Source organism: Acinonyx jubatus, chromosome D2 (genome assembly GCF_027475565.1).
Source record: "Acinonyx jubatus isolate Ajub_Pintada_27869175 chromosome D2, VMU_Ajub_asm_v1.0, whole genome shotgun sequence".
Taxonomy (NCBI): Eukaryota; Metazoa; Chordata; class Mammalia; order Carnivora; family Felidae; genus Acinonyx; species Acinonyx jubatus.
The window spans coordinates 21,830,259-21,858,011 of record NC_069393.1 but is presented as its reverse complement, the minus strand read 5'-3'; the positions used below and the strand labels follow the sequence as shown (position 1 = coordinate 21,858,011).

Genomic DNA, 27,753 nt, shown 5'->3' with positions numbered 1-27,753 from the left:
AGGTATGACATATATTTTCCAATTAGTAATGCCATACTAAAGAAAGACCTGCAGATAACCACAAAAGCTATTTTTTACCTCCTCTTACCTCCTCTGCTGAGCTAGACCAGCAGAACACCATCTTGGTATGAGAGATTTGGGCAGGAAGAAATGTAGTTAGGTTTGCGGAGCTTGCAAAAATCACATTTTTGCCAGACTCACCCCAAGCCAACAGAAAACCTAATGAACGGATCCATAAAGGATTTTTTATTATTATTATTTTAAAGAGAGAGAGGGAGAGAAGTGCAAGCAGGGGAGAGGGGCAGAGGAAGAGAGAGAGAATCTCAAGCAGGCTCCATGTTCAATGCTGAGCCAAACAGAGGCCTTGATCCCACAACTCTGGGATCATAACTTGAGCTGAAATCAAGAGTCAGCCACTCAACAGACTGAGCCACCCAGGCACCCCATACAGAAAGGATTTTTATGCAAACCTGCACAAATATATTTAACATGCTATACAAAAAAGAATACCTTTGTGTCAATTTCCAGCACATAGCCTATTAGTGCCCAGTAAAACAGGAACTCCAATATGAAAAACATGTTTGCCTTCATAGAACTAAAAAGTACCTAATATTTAATGTTTCTATCTTTAAAAGGGTATCATGAAAATTCCAAGATTGGATCCACTAGATTATTTTAAGTATTCATGTATTCATCTGTCTGTCCATCTACCTATACTTTCTATATCTATCTATACTTAAATGGCTCTTTAAAAAAAAAAAAGTTTCTCAGGGGCACTTGAGTGGCTCAGTCGGTTAACTTACGACTTCGGCTTAGGTTATGATCTTGTAGTTTGTGGGTTCAAGCCCCGTGATGGGCTCTGTGCTGACAGCTCAGAGCCTGAAGCCTACTTCATATTCTGTGTCTTCATGTCTGTCTGTCTCTCTTTCTCCCCCCTTCCCCTGCTTGTGCTCTGTCTCTCTCTCTCTCTCTCAAAAATAAACATTAAAAAAAATTTTTTTAAGTTTCTCATACAGACTAAATTAGGACAAACAGTGATAACGGGACCACAAACCCAAGACTAGGAGTTCATTTCCACTTGTAGTTTTTAGGTAAAGGACATCTCTTTCCGTTGATTCCCACAGACAAGATTTCCCCAAAACAGTGAACAGAAAGTAGAACCTTCAGAGATCTCAACTACTGGTTTGAGTAACACCTGAGATAAATTTCCAAGTAGTCAAACACACACACACACACACACACACACACACACACACACACACACACAGCTTAGCTACTTGGACTTAAGGGTTTTTACTTTTATCCAAGTGAAAAAGCTATGAACATACAGGTTCATGCAAAACCTGCCTGTAGTATATGGGACAGAAAGGATTCACTGACCTCAGGTGTCTCCATTTCATTGATGTATCAACTACATGAAAGCTAGGGAGGGCCCCCACCCTCCCTACAGAATGCTGGACAACATCTGGCCTAGGAGTAGTCTGACACCTTGGAGAAGTATCTACTCTGGCAGAAGAAGTACTAGAATTCCTGAATACAGAAAATCTTTCAGGAGAAACAGAGATGCCAGAAGGCTCAGGTCATTTCCTTTCTGAGCCTTCAATGTTTGGCATTAATGAAGAGACCCACACCAGGGTCCATCTTACCTGCCTGTCATCATTAGCCGAGCCGCACCCAGCCTTTTGGACCCCACTGACCAGACCGACCCCACTGCCAGGCAGTGGGGGCTAGAGTCATGGTTCTTCTAGCATGCAAGATGTACAAGCAAGTCACCATTAAACCACCGCTTGAGGCCAGGGCCCAGAGACCCTATTCTGTTCGGGAGTCCAGAAACGTTTCTTTAAAAGCCAGAAAACCCAAAAATGTGGGTCAGTAGATCAACTATGCCACCAGCATTTTCACAGTGCATAGGACTTGTTGGCCGTTACGTGAGCTGCCGTGTAACTCCAGGAATCTGCTCCAACAGCTGTTTTTTTCAGCATCTTTCTATCAAACGCACCTGTTCTTAAAAACATGGGTGAGTTCATTCCCTTCCACGTGCTCAACACTTGGTAGTACTTGCCCATGAAATTTCTCTGGAACACCTGGAACTCGCCACCCAGGATACTATTCTCCAAATAGCAACGACATCCTCCCCACGTCCAAGGGGGATGACGCCTACCGCGTAAGGCGGTCCTCCTCAGGGCGCCCACGGTTGGGGCTGCTGCCTCGCTGGGCCTGGGCGCTGGAGGAGCGTTTGCGCCTGCGCGGCGGCGGGGTCTCGGCTTCTTGGGCTGCAGCCCCGTGCGCTGGCGCTGGCCGTTCTGAGGCTGTTATCCACCGCTGAAATGCAGGTTTATAAAACCCTGAAAGGGCTCTCACTAGAGAAGTTTCATGTAAGTGCTTTAGAATACTTCATGTAACTGTCTGAGAATGTTCTCTATAAAACTGATGGCAACAGAAATGTTGAACAATAGTGATGGTATTGAAATTAGAATTGTCTTGCGGTAGTATTTAATTTGCACTTTGAAAATTCTATTATCCTAGAATATATTTTTGAAAAAACTCTCAAAACTCAGTAATTAAAAATAGTAATATTCCGATTATAAAATAAGCAAAAGACATGAACAGGTATTTCAGCAAAAAAGGGATATGGATGGCAAAAAAGAACAAGAAAAGATGTTCAAAATCATTAGACATTTGGGAAATGAAAATTAAAACAATGTGTTGTCCCAACAAAATTACTGAACAAGTGAGTTTTTAAAAAATAGTGAGCCTGGGTGGTTCAGTTGGTTAAGTTTCCAACTTCAACTCAGGTCATGATCTCATGGTTAACGTTCCAGCCCTCAATAGGGCTCCACAGTGTGGAGCCTGCTTGGGATTCTCTCTCTCTCTCTCTCTCTCTCTCTCTCTGTCTCTCTCTCTCTCTGTCTCTCTCTCTCTTTGCCCTTTGCTTATGCATGTGTGCATATGCTCTCCCTCTCTCTCAAATAAATAAACTTAAAAAAAAGAAATTAAAAAAATAGTGATAATACCAAAGGCTGGTGAGAATGTGGAGAAACTAGATCTCTCAAACATTAGTGGTGGAAATGTAAAATGGTACTCTGGAACGCTGTTTGACAGTTTCTTAGCATACGACCCAACAATTGTATTCTTTGGCATTCATCCCAAAGAAATAAAAACCCATGTTCATACAAATGTCTATATACAAATGTTTACAGAAGTGTTATTGGTAACAGCAAAATACTGAGAATTACTCAAACATCCTTCAGTGGGTAAATGGATGGACAAACTCTGATGCATCCATGCAATAGAAATTTATTTAGTAATAAAAAGGAATGAGCTAGTGATACATGTAACACCCTGGATGAACTTCAAGGGCATTATGCTTCGTTAAAAAAAAAAAAAGTCAACTGTATGCTACCGGTTAATTTAACAGTCTCACAGTGGCAAAACTCTGGTGATGAAGGACAGATTAATGTTGGGGGGGATGCAAATACAAAGAGGTAGGAGGAGGAAGTTCATTTGTGATAATGAAACAGTTCTGTTTCTTGCTTGTGGGAATTTTTTTTAATCCTATGACTTTGGTAAATATTTAACCATAAAAGCTAGTCAAAAGTTTTTACACCACTTTCAAGCAATTCCAAAAGTGTTTAAATACACAGTGTTGGTTTAATTAAGCTTAAGTACCAATTTTGAATATTTATTAAAAGCTAATAGTATTGATTTTATTACCATGCAACAATTTTAGTATTTAAATGTGAATTATTTTGTGGTAATAAGAATGAGGATACACTCATGGCAGTGACTCAAGGGATTCTTTGTGTTTCTTTTCGCTCTTGTTGGCATAATATAGTCTGTATTTTTTGCTCATTTTCTCCCACTTTTACAGAATCAGGGGTTTTCTGTGTAACATTTGGGGGCTACAAAGCACCATTATGACAATCTCTTCCTCAGATCACTGCTTTTGTTTGAAAGGACTTCCTGGAACAGTGACTTTTCCTCTGCCTTATCTGATTTACCATTTACACCAGTTTATTTTCCTGAAAGTTCTTCCTGTCAGTTTCCCTCAAATTTAGACATCAAACTAGGTAGTTCCATGATGACTATTTGTTATTTAGCTCCTATTATAAGAAGCATCTTCTGGAAGACCTAAGTGAGCCTCTGTGTCCCCTGGGGGTGGATGGCAAATGGTAGGTAGCCTGTCAACTGGGTATGGGTATCTTTGTATAGGTATCTTTCTGGTCCTAGTACTTGCTTGTGCTTAAGCATGCTGCTTAATTCTTTTTTAATTTATAATTGAGGAAATGAAAGAAAGGATGTCAAAAAGCAAGTTAATGATAAAAGAAGGTCTTGGCCAGGCTAACGCTGTCAACATCATTAAAAGAAGGTCTTGGCCAGGCTAACAGCTGTGCAAATGCAGCTGTCAAAATCTAAAAAACAAAAACAAAAACAAACACCTACTTCTGCATGCCTCAGTTTCTCATATATAAAATTGTTATGATGATAATAGCACCCACCTCATCATTTGTATTAATTGAGAAAATTGCTTTAAACCTCCTAGACTATCACCTACCACATATGAGTGCTGCAATACATGTTGGTTCCTGTTTCTTTTGAATTTCTACCCTATTTCTTAGTCCCCAGGGCAGTTTGAAGAGAAATAGCTTGCAATAAAAAGGACTGATTGCCAGCAATGAACAGGGTTAATTAACTTTTCCCAAGAAATGTGTTCCTGAAAAGAATCTGTATTGATTAAACCTTTCAAAATAGGGTCATTTTTAAATAGACTAAGGGAGGTCTGTTTTGGGCCAAGTAAACGATCACCTCCTCAGGTCTCTGTCTTGAAGTTCTTAGAGTAGCCCCATGTTTGACTTTTCACTACCCTCTCTCTCTTCTGGATATCAAAGATTATGGACCCATGACTCCATTTCCAAAGACAGTTCAATGGGGATGGCTTGAACAAAGCAGTTGCCCTTAAAAGTCTCCCTTTTCCCTAGCTTTTCAACACCTTAGGAACACAGTACCTGAAAACTCCTTGGGGACTAAGGGCACATTGTTGCCATCTTTGTATCCCCCTTGGTACACAACCATCTAGATTTATAAAATGAATAAATTCCTAAGGCAGCTGAACACATCAATACCTTTATCCCCCAGTTCTTTATAGGCCAGGACTAAGGAGGTTTAAGGCACCCTAATTTTAGCAGACTGAGTGAAAGCTCCTTGAGGGCCAGGACAAAGCTGGCTGTGTTCGTTGTCACTCTCTTAGAGCTTCGCAGGGCACCTGACACTGGGTGAGCACTCAATAAGTTTTTGTTATGTGAATGCATGAAAACTACCCCTGGTCCTGTCCTCAGGGATCACGGCCAGCCTAGAAGAGGGGGGAAAGTTCATGAGGAGGAATGCACTGTCCTGGCCTTCCAAGAATACTGACAACCCATGAGCGCCCGACGCCAATTTCACTTCCTCACTCAGCCATTTGTAGGAGGTCGTAAATCCCCTCCTTCCTCGGTTCTGGGGACAGCCAAGTCGTGCTTACGCCCCCTGCGGGGACCCCAAGTCACAGAGGAAGGTAACCCAGAGGGGGGAGCCCGGCAGCACGTGCAACCTCCCAGGAGAGGAGGAGGCTGGGCTAACGCAGTCCTTAGTCAGCAGCTGGGCTCGCTTTTGAAACAAAAGCCAATGTCCTCCCTCGGAGTCCGCGGCCGGTCAGCTCCTAGGGGGAAGAAAGCCATGCTGCCCAGCCGGTTAGTGGCTCAACTTACTTTTCCAGAGCCTGGGACAAAGGGCCATCAGTTGTAGGAGTGTGGGTGGGGCGCTGGGGAATAGAGAGGGGGCACAGGTCGCCCTGACCCGACCCTCCCTGCCGCGTGGGAGAAGGGTCGGTGTCTCCCCGCTCTGCGCCTTTTTCTCCCGGGCAGCCCGCTTCCCAGCCCGGGCCCCCCCGGATCTGCGTAAAGCTGAGGCACCTTTGCCACCGGCGCCCCAGCGCACAGACACACCAGGCCCTGGTTTCATGAATGAAATCCAATCGTGTGGATATAAATAGCCGCGAAGGCTGCTAACGTCACAGTGCGAGCGGCTGCCGCCACGGCGGCGGAGCTCGGGGCCGGCCGCTGGGTTCCGCCAGGCTGGCCCGCCCGGGAGCGGGGTGGGGGCACAAGCAGGCGGGGAGGGCTGGGGTGGCAAAGGGCGAGCCCCTCTCCCCCGGACCGGGAAGAGCGGCCGCGGCGCCGGGCGAGCCCGAACCGGGAGGCAGTGCCATGCTGCCTTTGTGCAAAGTTGGGCGGCGGGCTGCACGCGGCGCGCAGGGGTCCCGCACACCCGCGACCGCGCGCAGTCGTGGCTGCTGCTGAGTGGCGGGGACCCCCCCCCCACTCCCCCCACCCCTTGAAGGCGGAGAGAGCTCGCGTCTCGCTCGGCTTCTGGGTAGGTTCTGTGTCGTGAGTGCGCTATGGTATGAAACTTATTCTTGGAGCAGCCGCCGCGGGGCCCCCCTCCCCACCGCCCGGGCCCCAGCGGGGGGCAGGTGGGGGCCTCGGGGCCGCGCCAAGCGGCCCGCAGCGTCCCGAGAGAGAGTTGTGGGACCGAGCTGCTGTGGGAGCCGCCCTCGCCTCTCTGCGAGGCCGGGAACCCTCACGGCAGAGGCAAGCCGAAGAGATTTCTAGGAGCGCCCGCACAGCCGCACCCCTTCTTGGAGCTGAGAAAATGTACAACAGGCACCCTTAGCAGGCTGGCGGCGCTAGGGAGGGGGTGGTGCCGCGTCGACGACAGGGCTCTTTTCCTTCGAAGAACAGTGGTGGGGAGCCGGAGGACCTGAAAAGGTGGATCGCTAGTCCCTTTAGCGCTTGCACCCCCTGGAGAGTTGACGGGTCAGCCCAGTTTGGCGCTCCCCACCCCCAATCCCGTGTCTATGGAATCTGTTGTGAGTTGCTGTGACAACAGGAGGAGCTGCTATGAGGGGCTTGCAAAACACCTTACCTTGTTTCTGTGTGCTCAGCTTTCGGGGAGAACAATGGCGTGAAGGGTGGGGAAGGGGAGATGTGCAGACAAGGGAATCCAACACCCTTTCGAAAGAAAGAAGGAAGGAAGGAAGGAAGGAAGGAAGGAAGGAAGGAAGGAAGGAAGGAAGGAAGGAAGGAAGGAAGGAAGGAAGGAGAAGTGGAAAGAAGGCACAACTATGTAAAAATATATCATTAGATCCTACTTTTAGCTGAGCCTTTTCTATCCTCAGCAGTATCAAACATCTCAACTGAGGAGCAATGTCAATATTTAGACTTGGACAAGCCAGAAAGTTAGAAGGGAGCGCCAAGCGCAGGGTTTTGACTTGGCTTTGCACGTCAGCACACAAGCTGTGCCTTTCGAGCTGACTGTACACATTTGCTGGGGGAAAAATTGCATGAAGGTTGATATATATACAAAGACATCCAGGCCTAGGAAGATCCAGGAAGTTAAGACCAGAAGAGTCGCCTTGACTTTGAACTCCCCCGAACCTGTTCTGTTCATGCAGTTCTGCTGGACTCCAGCCAGATGCTCAACTTGAGGTTTCTCTAGTTTGGGGCTCCCTCATCCTCAACCAGGGCTATGCTGTATAGTTTACACTGGCCTGTGTATCCTCTCTAAACTGAGAAAAATATTGTTATTGGTAGTTTTCATCTTTGTATAAAGTCCTCTCACTATCAGCAGATATAAATAGCCAATAGGCTGTGTTTGTGTGACCTCCTACAAGCTCCAGGCTTTTCTAAACATACATTGATAAGTTTGTTTACAAACACTTTAAAATTTGGAATTCTATTTCCTTTCCAATAACTTTGTGGATGCAGAAGAGTCACTGGTTGGTAGAAAATAAACACGAGTTATTTTCGGTATAAATAATGTCTGCCTACTGCTCTGCAGGTGGAGTAAGCAGTCAATTATTATATGAGGTTGCCTCTGAGATTCCTGGATCATATGCAGATATAGTGGGAAAGGGGTTTAACCAGTTCCTCTCAGTGTGGAAGACTTTGAAATGATTATTGGGAAACAATAAAATCATGGTCAGTATTCTTCTGACCTTGCCCATTGATTGTTTTTATCCCAAATTTTGAAGGTAGTGCAAATGTAAGTACGTAGTGCTGTGTGTGATCACAGAGGTAAAAATAGAAACACAAATAATTTGATGTCATTCACCCAATGACGAGTTTTGTAAGTTATAAACTTATAAACTATACAAATATAACTTGAAAGGAAAAACCTAGAAGCATATGGCCTTTTATTTATGATAATATAGCCAAAAAATGTTATTTAGGAAGAGTAGTGTGTCCACGTGTATGACTTCTGTATGGTAAAATGCCTGTAAGGTTTTCCTTGTTCCCATCCGTGGGTTTGGGCCAAGTGCTTTTTTTGTATCATCCCCAAATGCTCGGAAATACATTTTTCACAAATGCTACAAAATGTTAACCTAGCTATTTCAGGATGTATTTGACCCAAAGAAATGCCACTTTAACACTGGCACTTGGCAAAAGTAAAGCGGATTCTGCCCTTTCGGGGGGTGGGGGGACAGAAAATTATGTGTTGAAAATGTTAGTGGTTGTCCATGTGCTTCTGGCCAGAAGTAAGTCTTATAAAGTGTTTCTCTTTTCTATGTAGGTGAGCCCAGCTGTGAGCAGGGTGTTCTGTTCTTCACTTCCAGCAAGCCAGGTCAGTGTCTTTGTGCAAACCCATGGCCATAGCTCGATGACATCTTGTGTCTAATTCTGAGCATGTATTTCAGAACAGGTTTCTTAGTCATTTGTCTTAAAACAATTGACTTTAACATTTTTTTCAGGGACTCAGTTATGAACATCACAAGTTCAACGATTAATAAAATTATTCTATTTATTCTGTAAGTAAAATGGCACTAAAATGGATCTTGAATAGGTTTGTACTTTGACTTTTTTTTTTTATGTTGGGATCAGAGTGATGCCAGAATCACTGAGGATACTGGGGATCTGGGTGTTTGATTATTAAAGTTTTACTTCTACCCTAATCTTAACACTCTAGAGCTGGAAGAAACTTGATATAATAATAGCTCTCTTTTTATTTTCAGTTAATGTGCTGCATTCTTTACATTTATGTTCTCATCTGCACCTAAAAACAAAAACCAACAAAAAACCCTGTGGAGTAAAACCACTCTCTTGATCCCCATAAGACAGGTGAAGAATTGGAAGTGTAGAGAGGTTAGATAATATATTCAATTCCTACTTTTAGTAAATGGAAGAAATAGGATTTTTTAAAAATCCCATCTTACTCTAAAACCTAAACTTTCTAGTTAAAAAATTCTTCTCCAATAGGGAAGTTGGGGCAAAGAAAGGTTAAATGACTTGCCTAAGATAACATGGTGATTACAGTTCATACAATAACATGAAATGGCCCAACTGCTGAAAAAGAATAAATACCATTCTCTTAAATAAAACAGTGAAATAATAAGTATTCATGTGTACTTTCTGGCATGGCACTCTCTAAGATTTAAGAAAGTTTTTATCAGGGGGTCTGTGGTCTTAAGGATCTTACGAACAGATTTAAAAGGCAAGATGTTAAACATCCACGTATGAAAAGCTAAAGAATACATCAAGATCATGCATGCCAAAAGGCTAAATTGGGAGGTCAGTGGTACATTTACGAGAAGTTCAGCATTTTCCATTCTGTGGGATTACTTTCCAATTCCTTGTATGCATGGAAGAAAGTCCAAGCACATATTTTGTCTGGATAGATGATAAATGAGTGCAAGTTTAGGAAAAGACAGAAGGCAGAATTTCAACCCAACAGGGAGAGATTATGCAGTCATCTAGAACTGCTAAATTACAGTATCTCATACTCAAAGGTGTTATTGCTTCAAAAGCATTGTAACAAAATTGTGAGCTGTTTGAATCTGCACAGCATCTTTGAGAAAGCTTTACTATTTAGCATGATACTTTAAAACACTCAATTCCTTTTGGAACCTCAATTTGCCTAAAATGTGCCATGTAGATAGATTTGGATGCATAATAGATAAATCCCAAGCAAAGTCCTGAAAATGGCCAGTAAAGATTAAGCAGGACATTTTCCATTTTTACCAGGGTTGACAGCCTTCTCTTCCCCTCTTGCCTATTTTTGCAAAATAATTTGTAACAGTTGTTACAATGCAATATAATAATCCTTCTTAGGGAGTATTATATAAAAATAATTAAAAATGAAATGGAGAACAATTGATAAAACCTTCATATATCATCTTTTTTAAAATGTATTGGGGCGCCTGGGTGGCGCAGTCGGTTAAGCGTCAGACTTCAGCCAGGTCACGATCTCGCGGTCCAGGAGTTCGAGCCCCGCGTCAGGCTCTGGGCTGATGGCTCAGAGCCTGGAGCCTGTTTCCGATTCTGTGTCTCCCTCTCTCTCTGCCCCTCCCCCGTTCATGCTCTGTCTCTCTCTGTCCCAAAAATAAATAAACATTGAAAAAATAAATAAATAAAATGTACTAATATCCCCAACTCAAGCTAATAGCCCTAAAACCTTAATTAGCTAAGAGATACTTTTAAGCATTTAAGGGGTTGTTATAAGCTGTCCTATATAACAGCTTTGTCCTGTATAAGCTGTTATATACTGTATTATTACAGAATAGATCATAAGAACACTGAGAAGATCCAATTACAGGTTAAGAGCTCATCATCAACTGATATTTGGTTAACTGTAAGACTGATATGTCATAAAAATATCAATATAGCAACTATAAACCTGTAATTATTTAAAAAGTAAAAATAAGAGAGCCTGTCTGGCTTAGTCAGTAGAGCATGTGAGTCTTGATCTTAGGGTCCTGAGTTCACACCCCATGCTGGGCATAGAGTTTACTTTAAAAAATCTAAATCTATGGGGCACCTGGGTGGCTCAGTCAGTGGGCGTCCGATTTTGGCTTGGGTCATGATCTCATGGTTTGTGAGTTTGAGCCCCACATCAGGCTCTGTGCTGACAGCTCAGAGCCTGGAGCCTGCTTCAGATTCTGTGTCTCCTTCGCTCTCTGCCCCTCCACCACTTGTGCTCTGTCTCTATCAAAAATAAATAAACATAAAAAAAATTTTTTTAATCTAAAAGTAAAAAAGTAAAATTATACTCTGAATCATAACAGACCAAAAGAGACCTTATAATTAGCATGTTATCCCTGGTAATAATTTAATTGGCAGTCATTCATTTGCTTTATTGAACTTCAGAAGGCTTTGGTTAATATGCTTGACCTATTTCAAAACATGGATGGAAACACTTGAAATTTTATTATGTTTTTCACTTGGGAAATTTACCTGTAGTAAATAGGAATTTTAAAAAATCTTTCTGGGGTGCCTGGGTGGCTCAGTCGGTTAAGTGACTGACTTCAGCTCAGATCATGATCTCACGGTTTGTGAGTTTGAGCCCTGTGTCACGCTCTGTGCTGACAGCTCAGAGCCTGGAGCCTGCTTCTGATTCTGGGTCTCCCTCGCTGTCTCTGCCCCTCCCCCCCCAAAAAATAAATAAATACTAAACAAAAAAAATTTTTTTTAATCTTTTCTATTGGTCTTCCTTTTGGAAAACAGGCAGTTCAGTCTCATTATTTGAAGGTCTCACTCTGGTTTCATATAAATAGGGTTCAAAGACTACAGGTGATCTGAATTTGGTTTTTGTGTTCATCTTCTTTTCTCTACTCAGGCTTCTCACCAACCTCACAACACCAAAACAAAACTTGGGGAAGGAAGGAAACATAAAGTCACAAAAGAGTGACTTATCTTGTATAGAAAGAGGCTGGAGGTGGGACGGGGGGGAGGGCCGAAGGGGGGAAAGCTTTGGTGTGGAGGCCAAGAGGCAGTCATTCAAACAGATGGGATGTGTATGGACTGGTTGTTTACATGTCAGCATCAGAATTTTTTTTGTTAGTTTATAAACAAAGTCTCCACCTCCTCTTCCTGAAACCCTATATTCCTTGTGCACAAAGGGCAGAAATCGGGAAATGGGCAAATAAAGAACCTGATATGAACTGTGGGTGTGACAGCCACTCTTTCCAGGTGCCCCAGGACACTTCTCTCTTCAAATACTCCCTCCAGCTGTCCCATCAAGTATGTTAGCATGTCTCTGGTAAGGTTTTATCCACTAAAGGGTGAATTAGGAAGTTTTACAAAGAAAGAAAGGGATGCCAGTAGGTCCAGAAGAAGCAATTACATGTCTCCATTCTGCACCTTTGTTAATTTAGTGCCTAGACACACGTTAATGCCAAGTTCCCAGTGCTAATGAGGTTACCATCTCAGGCTCCATCCCTCTGTGAAGAAAGTTCCTTTGAACTGTTACTCAACCATAGTCCAAACCCCTAATGAGCACTGGAATAACAATAACCAGCAATTAATATGCTCCTACTAGATGCCAGACATTTTACTGCATTTCAATTAATATTCATTATCAATTCCAATTTTGTGGAAGCAAAAAATGGAACTCCAGATATGCTAAGTTCAAAGAGCAACAGGAAGTAGAGCTTGGATTTGCACCCAGGTCTGCTTAAAAACTTGAACATACATTTGTTTTAGATGAATTGCTAAGGGGGGGAAATCACTATAAACCATTTTATCCCAGGTTAGCTTTGCAGATGGTGGAGTACAGGGGTTAAATAATTGTTGTTATGGGGTTTTTTTGTTTTGCTTGCTTTGTTTTTAATCTGACTTGAACTACATAGCTGGCTTGTTCAGACAAATTTGTTAACCTTCCAGGTCATTTCTAACATGTTTTGATGAAAGTCAAATCTTAAAACAGTTGAGTTGTGAAGGGTAGAATCATGGATCCAGAAAGGTCCTCAAAGATACTTAAGACAACTTCATGTAAGTGGAAAAACCTACCACCCAAAGAGGTGATAGAGCTTACCCCCTCTCATAGTTAATATCTAACGCATCTGGAAGCAAACCTGGGTCCCCAAGTCTGAGCCCAGGACTCAGTTCTAGAACATAACACTGCCTGAACTGTGCCAAGTCTTCCAAAGCCTCCAGCATAGCCAAAATTACAACTATCAAGTATGAAATCCGTCTAAAACCTAAGATACATCCCAAAATGGGTGATAAGAGGATCTCGGGGCACTAAGAGAAACCTGATTTCTGTTCATTGATGGTGGTGTAGAACAGTCTTCCTGCTTACTTAAAGCATAGCAGCCCCACACTCCCATCCCTACCACTCTGTCTTCGTGGAACGATCAGTTTTAATCAAGTATGGAGCTTTTCAATTTTGTCTGTGGATCTCTGGCTCTTTACAGACTATGTCTGTAAATCTTCTTTGGACCTCATTTTTCTCATCTATGAAATGCAGACAGTATCACCTCTCTTAGAGAATTATGAGGATGTTATGAAATGACACATGTAAAGCACATAGTAGTTGCTCAGTAAGGGATAGTTCTCTTCTAAGCCTTTCTAGAGTATTTCAAGGGGAAATGTTAATAACACACTAGGGCAGTCCTATAATTTTTCCCCTAAATGAACTAGAGTTGTTTGAATTTTGATATTGCAGGGGGTTATTACAGTAACCTTTTTCCTTGGGTAAAAACACATGCCGGGGTCTCTTGGGGTACCAGTGGCCCAGTCACAACTACATTTGTTCACTTTGTACTCTAGGGTTGCTATGGTTTACTTGAATTATTTTATTGCTTCAGTATCTGCCACAAACTAATACCAAGCTCCTCTTGGAGATTTGTGGCTCCCATTTCCTTCCGGAACTGTTTAAGTATCTAACACGTTTTCCACACAGACCTTTGCATCTCAAAGCAACTACTATATTTTCAGCCGAGTAACGAAGAAATACTTTCAGAGAATATTACCGCCAGTAGAACATTTTTGCTTTCAATTTCAAAATACACGAGCCTTTCCTACCGTCATTTCAATTAACTGTAGCATTAAGTATTCTCTGTGCTCTGGCCCTAGCTTTTCCTTTTGTCCTATGTTGCTGACTGATCTATGGATAGGAAAAACATAAGCACTACAATTTCCCCCTTTTACCCTCCGTACTTGATAACTACCCTAGACTAAATTACATCTCTGGAAAGTATTTCCTCACACTCCTCTCCCCAGCTGCCGCACTCTGTCATGTGGCTGTCGCTGCCCTGCTTTGGATTTTTGGAACCAAGTCTTTGGCAACGTGTCTTATTCATCACATACATGGAGGGAAGCTAGTGTTGTGATTTTTTCCTTCTTGTACTTTCCCCCCCCTTTTTAAGTTACTAATCCAAGTGGCCCAGAATAGCCTTTATTTTCCTGGTGGCACAGTCTCCCTTTCAGTGTTTGACAAAGCTATATTGTAAGAGGCATGTCCTTTTCTTCAGGTTTATGTATAGCAATTATGTGTTTTTTTCCTTTGCTATGAAGGGGCTGAACTGGTGCTAGACTGACCCTAACCTTATTACTAATCCCAAATCGATTATATAAATTTCAGTTCATACCAAGGAGTTTATTTTTAAAGCAGTGCTTCTCAAACTTTTTTAAATTTGTTTTTAATATTTTTATTTATTTTTGAGACAGAGAGAGACAGAGCATGAGCAGGGGAGGGGCAGAGGGAGAGGGAGACACAGAGTCTGAAGCAGGCTCCAGGCTCTGAGCTGTCAGCACAGAGCCCAACATGGGGCTCGAACTCACAGACTGTGAGATCATGACTTGAGTTGAAGTCAGACGCTTAACCGACTGAGCCACCCAGGCGCCCCTCTCAAACTTTAATTGTGCATGCAAATCCCCTGGGCATCCTGATAAAATGCAGATTCTGATTGAGGAATTCTGGCGTGGGATTATGAATTTCTCACAAGCTCCCCATAGATGCCAAAGACCACATCTTGAATAGTGAAGGTCTAAAGTGTAGGTTTTGCTATATCTTATGCTGAAACTCACAGGCTGCTTATTTTGTTTGCTTGTTTCTTTTCTTTTTTTTTTTTTTGCTTGTTTCTTAAATCATAATAGACACTCATGGAATCTTAAACATGGAGGAGATGTACACAGCAGTGGGCTAGTAAATCAACCAGGTCTCTGGGAAAAAAAAAGAATGTATTTATGTGCATACATAAGTCTATTATAAATTTTACTGACATAAAGAATGTATGTAGCACACAATTTACAAATAATAAAAAAATATACAACACTCTTTATTGTAAATTCTGTAAAGCCAGTTGGGTTTTATAGAATGCTCACTGGTTTTGGTCCAACTCTTTTATCCATAAGCTACCTGCAGTACAATTGATGAAAGGGTGTAATTCCCTTATAAATATTGGCTGATATTTTCCATTATGTTAATAAGCAGGATGAAAGTGCAACAACAAAGGCATGTCAGAATTGTACTCATTTATCAAAGATACGAATACCTTCTTTGCTGAACCGGATAATAGTTTTTAAATACTATAACAATATTTCCGAAAGTGTGCTATTCACATGTAACACGCTTCTAAATTTAATCTGCATCATTAACATTTTTTAATCATTTTCTTAAGTCAAGCAACAAAACAACAAAGCAAGCCCTGAATTGGTAGTGGTTGCCAATTTCTGTGGTATACAGACTCCCACCTCAGTCAGTTTCAAGCTACCATTGCCACAGAGTGTGGAGTTGGGGAGAGATGGCCCAATAAACACTGTGGTGAAGTATTTCCATCATACAGACAAAATTGGCATAAATAACCTCAAAATGTAGGTAACTGTAAAATGTAATGCAGTAATTAGAAAATGATGAGCTTTGAGCATTTAGTACCTTTGTTTTTAGTATTTCTTTGTTTGAAACTTGATCTAATTTAATTTTTAATACTGAACCTATTTTGTTTATTTTTTTAACTGAAGTATAGTGACACACATTACATTAATTTCATGTGTACAACATCACAGCTTGACAACTCTGTACATTAGGCTTTAACAGGTTTGCAAAAATCCTGGAATTTAACAGCCAGCTCTCATGAGCTGGTAGAGGCTGGCTGTAGCACACCACTAGATAGAGATGGTCTGGTCCAGTGAGTCTCAACCTTTGCTTCACATCGGACTACCCCAAGAGAACCATAACCTAAAGTCAGTAGATTTTAGTCAGGGCCGAGGAACTGGAATTTAAAACATTCCTATTGATGTGTATCTTATTAAAAGAAAAATACGTAAATCATAAGTATATAATTTAAAGGATTTTTCACAAACTGAACACACCCACATAACCAGCACCTACGTATAGAAACAGAAAGTCACCAGCGCCCAGAAGCTCTTTTTAAATCCCTACCCAGTCACTTCCCAAACAAGGAAACCGCTATCTTCACTTGTAACCATAGACTCATTTACCTGCTTTTGAGCGTTTACATAAACAAAATCTCTTTAGTGTCTGGCTTCATCCCCTCAATATTGTGTTTGTGAGATTTATTCCTAATGTATGTAGCAAGAGTTCATCCATTGTGTAGTATCCCAGTATATGACTAGAGTTCAATTTCTTCTTTATTCTTCTTTATTCTACTGCTGGTGGATTGTTTCCACCTGTTGGCTATTATGAATAGTGCTGTCAAGAATAATCGTGAGGCACCTGGCGTGAAGAGCGTGTGACTCTTGATGTTGAGGTTGTGGGTTCGAGCCTCATGTTGGGTGTAGAGATTGCTATAAATAAATAAATAAATAAATAAATAAATAAATAAATAAATAAATAAATAAATAACTTTAAAAAATAATATTATCATACAGGCAGAAGTACTTAAAACAAAACTAAATAAATTACCTGGAATAATTCTAATCAGCTGATATCTTGACTGCCTTCTCTACAACTCCCCCTCCTTTCTTATTTCTCATATAATATGATCAAGGCTATTGATTCTTTTGTGTGAATGTAATTTTAGTACCATAAACCATGAAGCTGTATGTTTCCATTCATTACAGTATGTTCTCCCGGCTCTTTTCAATTTACGTTCACCAACCTCCCCTTTCATCAAGACGCTGGCTCTTGTGCACTCTAAATAGGGATGAGATTGAGCCTCACATCAATAGCATGGAGGAATAATAGATACAGTGGAGATGCAGCCAAGGCTAAATTTGGCTGCTGATCATTAGGGATCCTAGAAAGAGGCTTCAAAGAAGGGGAATTGTTTCCCTTTGTGTTTATCAAACAAAAATCAACAGTGAACCCTTAGAATATTTCAGATTCTAATATTTTTAAAAATCCACTTATGTGAAGTAGACCAAGGACTCTTCTGAAAGAGAACTGAAATCTCTCAAAGTCTGATGACTTGATCTGGAAAGATTAGAGAAGGAGATTTTCCCTGGTGTTCAGCAGGTGTATCCTTTGCCGCATTGTTCTAGGCTGAGTGGCTGTGTGGTTTTGTGTGTGTTTGGGCCGACTGAGATGTTAGTTCCTTTGATTTAAGTCAAGGGAGCTGAATGACCAGGAGCTCCAGGATAACACTGGTGATGTGGGATGGCTGCTCAGAATTTAAAGAAAGGTTTCTGGGGCAGCAGGCACTGAAAGGCACTTCACGTAAAGCTTTCAAGGTATGCAGAGCAAAGGTAGAGAGTAGACATTAGTTCCACCTAATGAAGGAAGAATGCATTCTCACATGCATAAATATTCTAGTCCCTGGTTTTCCTACTTCCCCATCTCACTTTTCTATAAAATTTCTTTGTTATAAAATAACACACGTTTATTCTAGAAAAGATGGAATATATAGATAAGAAAAATGTTTAAATCAATTATAATCCTAGTTGGCATTAATATTTTAATGTTTCTTGATGCCAAATGTTGCTGTGTATATTTAGGTACTTAATTTTTAAGGAATGGTGTTATCCTGTACATTTTTTTGCAATCTTCTTTTCATTTAAATATGTTTATCATAAACAAATATCAATGTACTCTTATAACACATTTTTGATGGCTATATACTCTCCTACTATGTGGACATTTATTGTTGTGGGTTTCTTTGTTTTTAATCAACCCCCTGTCGTTGGATTTCCAAGATTGTTTCCAATATTTTGTTTCCACAAATAATGATATGTAACATTCCTTTAATGGAATCTTTTTGTATACCCTAATTATTTATCCAGGAATAAAGGCTTACAATTAGATGAAAAGTATGGACATTTTAAAGTCTTCTGAGTACCAGTTGCACTCCAAAATAATGGTATTATTTTCCACTCCCACAAACAGTGCCTCATCCCGCTTTCAAAAAACGTACAATATTCTATGTGATAAGTCGTAGCTAGAGTTGGAGGGTATAGAGACGTGTCCTCAAATTATTAGCTGGAATCTGTGCATTGATGTTAGCCAAAAACCTCTAATAAAATAGGAGATTTTAAGGAGTCTGCTTTTTGTCCACAACACTTTTGTATTTATGGTCTAATTTGCTAAAAAAAATCCTGGGGGAGAAAAACAAAACAGTTTTCTTCATTTGTCTGAATCAGAGCGTAACCTAATCCTAACTGGCATATTATAGTCTCCTAAATGATTAAATGCAGTTGCTTTACTGTCATCGTATCTGAACGTTTCACAGCAAGTGGTCTCTCTGGTCCTGCAGAAGCTGACCCAGTGACATCTTCAGAGAATGCTTTCAGTGAACAGAGACTTTCTTCATTAGGTTGGATTTTTAAGCATATCTGGTCTACAGACTTGATATTAGCTTTCTCAAATGAGCACTTACAACTTTGACATCTCTCTGTAGACTAAACCAATGTGTTAATTATTAATTCTTGACATATCTTCCTGATGCAGCCCTTAGCTAAGGTTCATACACAGGCCCTCCAAAATCAATGTGTAGTGTCTTTTGTTGCTTTAATTTTTTTAACTTAAAAAAAATATTTAAGGATAATGTCTATAGAGAAATGTGTTTAGATCACAAGTATACAGTTTGATTAATTTTTGAAAACCAAACATATGTAATGAGCACCTAGATCAAGAAGTCGATATCACCAGCACCCCACTTTTGGACATCACCCCAGTGCACCCTCTGTGTGTTTGAAATGCTCCAGATTTTATGTCCTGGGTAAGTCATTCATTTATAGAATTTGATTTTTCACTGAACCCTCACTTTAATGTGAGCTAGCTGCAGTCAGCTTTGATCGAGCTATCTCCCTTGTAACTGAAAACACGTACAATCTGCCTTTCCAAGTAAAGATTATAACATTAAATTTGTACACTGAGTGTACATCAGTATTTATATGTTTGTGATTTGCAGGTACACAAATACATACACAGCGTGCATACAAACAGATTTGGAATTTCTTTCTTCTTAATGAATGTAAGGCTGAATTATACTATATTGATCCAAGCTTCAAATATCTTAACTACAATTGATTATCACAGAATATTTCATGTGATATGTTTCTAAACAATTTTTTTAATTTCTCATTTCAGTTACTCTAAGTATTCCCTCTGAACACTCAAAATTTAAAGGCCAAGAATTTTTCATCTTGTGCTTGAAATATATGTGTCCTGGGTGTCCACAGCTGTCTCTCTCTGTGGTTCAATTTCTTTGTCTGGTATTCAGCTAGATTATCATTTAGATTCCCATGGGGGTTTTTTAGTTGAAAGCCTGAGTGAGAAAAAAAAAAGTTTAACAGTCTCATGAAGCTTTATAAATACATGATTTTGAAAAATAATTTATACATCATCAAAAATCATTTATTATTATTGAACTGTACATATATATGCACTCTTATTAGAATTAACAGTCAAAGGTAGACTTATGTACCCATTAGCTTTTTAAAAAACTAAGATATTTCTCCCATTGTAGAATACATTTAAGAATATTATTCATCCATAAAAAGTAATGAAGCATGAATATATGATACAACATGGATGAACTTGAAAGCATTTTGTTCAGTAGAAGCAGACAGACACAAAAGGCTGCTTATTGTATGATTTCATTTATAAGAAATATACAGAACAGGCAAATTCATAGAGACAGGAAGTAAATTAATAGTTTCCAGAGTTGGGGGGCAGTGGAGAACAGAATGGCTGCTAATGGGCACAATGTTTCTTTTTGGGATGATGAAAATGTTCCAGAATTAGATAGTGGGCATGGTTGTAGGGCTTTGTGAATGTAATAAAAAACCTCAAACTGTATGCTTTAAAAGGATGAGTTTTATAACATGTGACCTTTATCCCAATTTTGTTAAAAAGGTAATGTATTTTTGTCATAGAAAATTTGTAAAGTAAAGGAAAGCAGGAGAATGGCAACAAGTTTTAGCCCCGTTATCCAACAGCAATCCCTGTTATCTGTTCAGTGCACTTCCTTCGAATTTTCCTTCTGTATATTGCTCTTGCAAGAGGAACAGCTTCCCTTTCAATGATGGAGACACAATTATTAAATTTTAAGTATTCACATATTAATACACACCTATTCCTCCCCTACCCCTGGGGGGCAGGAGGGTGGGAACGATAGATCCAAGGAAGATCCATTTAGATGGTGGAGGGGAATAATGATGGAGATATAAGTAAAATAAGAAGATAGCCATGGCTATCATGGAGAGGTAATAGAGAAGCATCTCAGGAGAAAATATCTGCGGTCCCAAGAGGCAGAAAGACAGACCTGAGTGGTTACCACAAGGGGTGGAACTCTTCAGGGACACATACCAAAGAAACTTTTTAGGAGTTTAGCTGCAAGATGCCCAATATATATCATGTCAACCACTCCCCTCAATCCTTAAATACCCATGTTGTTTCCCAGCTTTCTAAAAGTCACATTTGCGTTTCTTTTAGATGTGTCACCGTGCTAAGATGGTATTTAAAATGAAAGAACAAGGAGGCCCAAATTTATTTGAGTTACACGTATTTGTTTATTTTATCTGGTTTTCATCAACTGTTTTTTAGATTGCTCTCCTGGTCTTGCCCGTAGATAGGGTAACATTAGCATTTTTCTATATTAATGCAAACTCAACATAAACATGATTGTAAATAATGACAGTCTTAATAGAAAAGACTTCTTGGGTATTTTCTTGATGGCAGGTATAGTGATTAAAATATTTTACAAGCATTATCTAATTTAATCTTTACAACAACCCATCAGGGGAGGCAACTGTCCCCAGTTTACAGATAAGGATACAGAAGTTTAGAGAGATTAAGTAATTGGCCCAAGATCAGATAAGCCAGTGCCTTAATTATTCCCTCCCTTGTCATAGATTTGGGTGGTTTTCCTTTTTTTTCGTATTCTTGATAAAGACGTGATAAATATATTTGCTTTTAAAACATTTTCTTTTTACAAAGTCATTTCCTTAGATGGATATACCAGAACATATTTTTTTTTTAATTTCCAAATGGCTGAGCTTTTTGTTGTTGTTGCTGTCAATAAAACCATTCCTTTTAACTTTTTCATTTATTTATTTATTTGTGTGTGTGGCTAGGGAATTTGATTGGTACAACTTATGCTTTGGGAGGGGGGTTTTCTCCTTCTGGTGGGTTAGTCAACTTCTGTAAATGTGCCAAGAACACCTAAAAAGACAGTGCACTCTCTTATCATGGAGTTTATTGAATATGAGATATCTATTCATTTATCACTTTTTTTAATGTTTATTTATTTTTGAGAGAGAGAAAGAGCATGCACACGAGCAGGGGAGGGACAGAGAGAAAGAGAGGAAGACAGAGGATCAGAAGCAGGCTCCATGCTAACAGCAAACAGCCTGATGTGGGGCTCAAACTCACCAACTGTGAAATCCTGACCTGAGCCAAAGTTGGAAGTTTAACGTACTGAGCCATCCAGGCACCCCCATTTATCACTACTTTTTATGCTATTCAAGCCCTCCCTGTGTTGTTTTTCAGTTTTGCTTTCTTAATCTGATGTTGATTCTGATTCTTCATCTCCTACATGTAGATAATTTTCATTGATTTCTCCTTACAGAATTTGTCTTCATTTTTAGTGTATGCTTTTTGGTCTGTGAAGGTTCATTATTACTGTTATGCTTTTACCACAAACTGCCTTTTTTTTTTACCTCCTAAATTATCTTTTACAGATACTTTTTCTATCTAATTTTGAAATCACAATCAAAATAACTATGCAGGTTAGTTTTATATTTTCAGTTGGTTTTGGTTTCCACAGTCCTTTTACACAGAAATAGACGTTTTTTGGTTTGTTTGTTTGTTTTAGTTTTTAATCTTGAATTATCTCTGAGTGTTTTGTCAAGTATCCTTGAGCAGTTTAATTCAAAGAAATCTGAGTTTTTGCTCCCTGAGTCTTTTATACCTAAAAATAGTCTTATGGTTCCCTTTACATAAATAACAATTTGACCAGATTCAGAAACTTGTTATTATGTCCTTTTTCTTTCAAGGCTCTATGTTTTTCTACTGTCTTAAAATAGTGTATTGGTGAAGTGTGTGGTTGTCCATATTATTATTTCCTTCTAGAAAGAAATGCCTTTGGCTGTTAATTTTAGAAGATGTTTTGCTAAAATATTTGTAAGGTTATTATACAGTTTTTTCTGCCACTGGTATTTAAACCTTTTACTGAAAATAGATCTAGAATCTTTTTTTTTTCCTTCTTCTCCTTTTTGTATTGGGAAAATTTTGTTTTATTAAATCAAGGTTTGCTCCTTTAGTTCCTCAAGAAGCCATACTATCCGGGGATTGCCTATCAATGGTCAACCTCTTTATTATCTTCGGTTACATCATTTGCAGGTGGCCTTCCTTCTATACATAGTTTCTCATGTCTGGTCTGTACCTCATGAATCCATTTTACTACATTTTCAAAGCTCTTTACTGTTGCCATTATGCTTTTTAATTTGGCTCTCTTATATTTCACTTATCCATGGTCTTTACTTGTCTTTTGCCTCTTTATAGCCTCATGTGCTATTAGTTTGTATACCTGCATTAATCTTCTTTTGTGTGATCAATTACATGGTTCAGATATTTTTAAAGAAATATTTTCTTCTGCTCTTACTTTTCTTTTAAGTTTATTTATTTATTTTGAGAGAGAGAGAGAGAAAACGAGTGGGAAGAAGGGCAAGGAGAGAGAATCCCAAGCAGGCTCCCCACTGTCAGCACAGAGCCTAATGCAGGGCTCAATCTCACAAACTGTGGGATCATGATCTGAGCCAAAATCAAAAGCTAGACACTAACTGTCTGAGCTACCCAGGCACCCCTTCTTTTGCTGTTTCTTACAGTATATCTACTTCAGTAGAAGACCTTTCCTTCATGTCAGGGTTTTTAATAGACCATATGTTAGCTGGTCTCTGTTTACTCCATCCACATAGAAAAGGATTCCTCTGGCCAAGGATTAAAGTATATTCCAAATGCTTAGATAACCTAGGCTGTGTTGGAGAGCAAAGTAGGGCTCTATAGTGACTCAGGAGCCCACTCAGTTCCAGAGTGGACAAGCAAAGCTATTCAGTCTTGTGCATGTAGAGACATCTGTGGAGGGTAAGATAAGATCACTAATGAGGGGGCGCCTGGGTGGCTCAGTCAGCTGGGCATCTGACTTCGGCTCAGGTCATAATCTTGTGGTTCGTGAGTTCGGGCCCCACACCAGGCTCTGTGCTGACAGCTCAGAGCCTGGAGCCTACTTCAGATTCTGTGTCTCCCTCTCGCTCTGCCCCTCCCCCACTTGTACTCTGTCTCCCTCTGTCTCAAAAATAAGTAAACGTTAAAAAAAAAAAGTTTTCAATAAAAAAATTTTTAAAAAGACCACTAGCGAGGAGTGTCACCACTGAAGATATACCAATGGTCAGCCTTAGAGGTTGCACCCCTACCCCTACCCCTGTCACATTAACAAGATCAGTCACTTCTGTGGCAGTATCAAAACTGAAACAGCTTGGCTAAGCAGCCTGGGGGAGGAAAAACAAAAATGAGTCTTTTCCATGCTCAGTGCTGTCTACCTGGTACACCCTCAGCAAGGGGTGCTTACTGGAACTAATCCTCCCCTAGGACAGCATACCAGGTTCCTCATGACTTTCCAGTGGCTCCACAGCTGATTTCTTCCACCTCGGTCCCATGTCAGGCCAGCTCTCATTACTCCAGACTATGAGCATCTGTGCCCGAGAGCATCCTACTTACCTCCCAGCCCAGCTCTTTTCCCTGTGGAAATGGGCAGTCTGCTTGGTCTTCAGTGATGTTCTCACTTGGCTCCATGGAAGTGAATTTGGCAGAAATCCTTCCAATTTCTGGTATATGGTTACTCCTTAGCTTTATTCTGATACTGTTGTGGAGTCTGCTCTTTGTGCAGAATAAGGTTAATTTCAGTGAGACTGTGTAGCAGGAGATCCAAGGCATGTATTCCAATGCTGTCTTGCCTTCAGGTCCAACCTATTGCCTCTTGTGATGTCTTTTAGGCATAGATTGAATTTTCTCATTCAAGATTCATTTATAAATCACTCTCCATAGGTAGTGGGTGCATGTACCTCCATTTTCCACTTCTTTCCCAGCCAATTAGTGACTCGCCAAAAAGGTTAGAAATCCCTTGAATGGGAATGTTGAAGTCCACAAGTTGATGGGAGTTTTATGAGACACTTACATGTGAATATTATTGAGATTCATAAATTGGCTCTCCCCACTAGAGCATGACAAATGATGACATTACTTTTTTTTTCCCCAATCAAATTCAGCCCTAAGCTCCACTGAGCCTATATATGGGCTCCCTCCTGCCCCCTGCCTTATCATTTGGTGAAGGTGCCTGGTTCTTGGTCCCTGGTGGTTCCCATGGTTACTGATGCTCTTCCTGATGGGGAGCCACGGCTGGTGTGATGCCATCTGTCAAATACCGCTCTCATGATGGGCCACACAGATGTCTCTCAAGGTGTTCCTCTCACTGACTGTGGGCTTAGCCGCATGCTGCTGCTCTCGAGGCCACGGGCTTAGTGATCAGTCACCAGAGATAGCCGAGTGCAAGTCTGCAAGCGGATCCAGGTGGAGGGTTTCCTGAGGAAGGTGGAATCGCCGTACTTTGATATCCCACTGAACAAATATTTATTGAAAGCCACAAATGGCCAAGGCATTGAAAAGACTTGAGGATTTAAAGGTGAATAACAGTCTCTGCTGTCAAAAATGTATAATCTTGGTGAGGTGAAAGCAACCACATACACCTATAAGCATAACTGCCAATATGACAAATTGGAACTTGTTGAATACCCTAGGAATTCCTGGTATAAAGGAAGAATGTTTTCAGTGCACCTTCTTCTAAAGTGTAACTTACATCTATCTACTTTGCTGCATCTTGACCAGTTCCTGGTCCAAGCCCCCATCCTTCTCCCCGGAGAACCTGGGGGCATCCTAACCAGTCCTTCCACTCCCCACACTATGTTCTCCACACAGCAGTCTCAGTGTTTGCTTTAAAAAAAAAGAAAACATTTTTTAAATGTTTATTTTTTGAGAGAGAGAGAGCACACATGTGCACAAGTGGGAGAGCGGCAAAAAGAGAGGGAGGGAATCCCAAGCAGGCTCTGCACTATCAGCATGGAGCCCGAAGAGGGGCTTGAACTCACAAACCATGAGATCATGGCCTGGACTGTTAACTGACTGAGCCACCCAGGTGCCCCATCAGTGATGCTTTTAAAAAGCAAATCAGAACCTGTTATTCTTCTGCCTACAACATTTCAGTGTCTTCTCACTGTACTTACAACAAAATTCAGGTTCCCCTTTGTAGCCTAAAAGGCTGTGTGTAATGTAACACCTGCCTCCTGTCCGACCTTCCTCTCTCCTGTTCCCCTGCCCCCAGCTCCAGTGGGCCTGCTTCCTTTCCGTCCTCATGCCTGGGCCCTGCTCATTCTTCAAGTAGCCAGAAAATGGGCCCTCTTCACAGAGGCCTCCCTCCTCTTTCCTGCAGGCCTCCCACCCATTATTTTCTCATAACACCCTTTCATTCTTCAAGGAACTGAAATCAAGTCTATGATTACAACTACCTGTTCCTCCCCGCCTGATTACGAAGTCCATGAGAGCAAGAATAGCGCCTGGCCTGTTTACCACTGCATACCTAATACTGTAGGCCTGCCACTCATGAAGCACTCAGCCTATTATTTCTTTAATTACGACTGCCTGAGTCCTAAAGGTGCAGAACAATTTCAGTGGTAGGTCAGGGGCATGAGAAAAAAGTCACCAAAGGAGAGGTTACCTGGCATATTTGTAGACAAAATCAACCAGAATGTCTAGAACGTAGCAAACAGTTTACTTATGGTGGTTCTGAAAACTAGCCTGGATTTTTTATGTATGCATCCTTTAAGCTAAGTTTTTTATTCCTTATTTTTCAACTGGGACAGCATTTACTAGGGGCAGTGGATAGATAGCAACTTTATTTCCAATCCTGGCTCACCTTCCCCACTGACAAGTTTTAAAAAAATGGGGAGCATGATCTTGTGGATATCTCCATTATCACAGGGCTCTCGTGAGGATAATGAGTGGATGTTTTAAAAGGTGTCTCTGTATTATCTGTATTCCTGAACTTACATGCACTGTCCTTTCTGTTACTTAAACTCTTTTCCTTTCTGTTTTAATCAAAACTTTGAGTTGAAAAAAATATTGTTGATTTGAAAGGCGATTTTATGCTAGAGATATATTTCTTTAAACTTTTGATTTAGGGAAGCGCAGCCCAGCCCTGACTGCCTCTTTCCCAGATCTGAACCCGTTCTCCATTCCAGCTGAGATGTTTATATTATGCACAGAGCAGCTCCTGCCTGCCTAGGACTGGTGATTAAGAGCTCAGGATAATGAAATCTGCACAGTTGAAACTTGGCTGTTGGCTACAGTTATTACGCAACTCTTAACATTTCTCTTTTGTTTCTGTCAATAATATACAATTCCCAGTTTTTCTTTCTGAGCTAACTCTTCCAACACACAAAAATTTGTTCCACTAGTATTTTTTTTAATGACCAAGTTAAATTATTTCTCAAAGTTCAGACTATATGCTTTTCTAAAGGACAAGAAAATTTAGTGGTTGTGCAATAGCATTGTTCAAACTGTCTATGAACAGCTGAATGGAACTGGAAGTACAGAGGCCTTCTCTGGCCTTAGAGTTGTGTCTTTGAGTGGACTGCTCACCACGCTTTGATTCAAAGAGCAGGCAGAACAAGAAACACAACACAGGTCATGGGAAGAGGTGGCATATTCCGATGGTGGGTGATTTGGAGCAATTAGACAATGCTTTAGTAAGATATCATAGACAAATGATAAACTTTCCCTGCCCACCCTCCCTAATATCTGAATTTCTCATGGTAGAAGAGACTCACACATTCACCTGGACGTAAAGAGTGGCTCTGTACTGGGCCGTCTGGGTGGCTCAGTCGGTTAAGCATCCGATTTCAGCTCAGGTCATGATCTCATGGTTCATGGGTTTGAGCCCCATGTCGGGCTCTGTGCTGACAGCCCAGAGCCTGAAGCCTGCTTCAGATTCTGTGTTTCCCTCTCTCTCTGCCCCTCCCCCATTTGTGCTCTGTCTCTCTCTGTCTCTCTTTGTCTCTCTCTATCTCTTTCTCAAAAATAAGTAAACGTTAAAAAAAAAAAAAAAAAAGAGTGGCTCTGTACTAAAATGCACCTATCCAAAGCAAGCAAGAATATCTTGAGTTTCATCACCCACAGTGCCTCTGAATTATTGAATTACGGAGACAGGACTCTGATGGTCATTGAGCCATAGTGAATGTGTCTGGCACTTCCTAAGAGCCTGTGTCTTAAGAGAGGAACAGAACACCAGGAAGGCCATCATCTCAAGGACTGAAAGTAGGAAAAAGTACCACCATTGGGAAGAGAAATGATTTATAAAGGAGATGAGATCAGCTAAGTTCAGATTTAGCTATGTCACTATTCGGGTCATGGTTGTTCCTAAAAGAGGGTCACAAATAATGGGGGACCTATGGACCAGAATGAATAGTCAAAGAAAGCTTTACTAAAGTGGGG

General features: G+C 40.7%; 1 protein-coding gene across 8 annotated transcripts in view; it reads left to right on the top strand.

The window, feature by feature from the left end:
• Positions 1-27,753, top strand: part of RHOBTB1 (Rho related BTB domain containing 1) — a 121,827-nt gene that overhangs the window by 49,580 nt on the left and 44,494 nt on the right. For 3 of the 8 annotated variants that reach the window (XM_015088333.3, XM_027062072.2, XM_053207641.1), the window contains one exon: positions 8,608-8,658. The gene's annotated coding sequence lies outside the window, so the exon portion shown is untranslated. Of the gene's footprint in view, positions 1-1,973; positions 2,376-4,616; positions 5,727-6,268; positions 6,409-8,607; positions 8,659-8,785; positions 8,878-27,753 lie in introns of those variants that run through there. The other 5 variants (XM_027062074.2, XM_027062073.2, XM_053207642.1 and 2 more) reach the window with 5 other exon arrangements.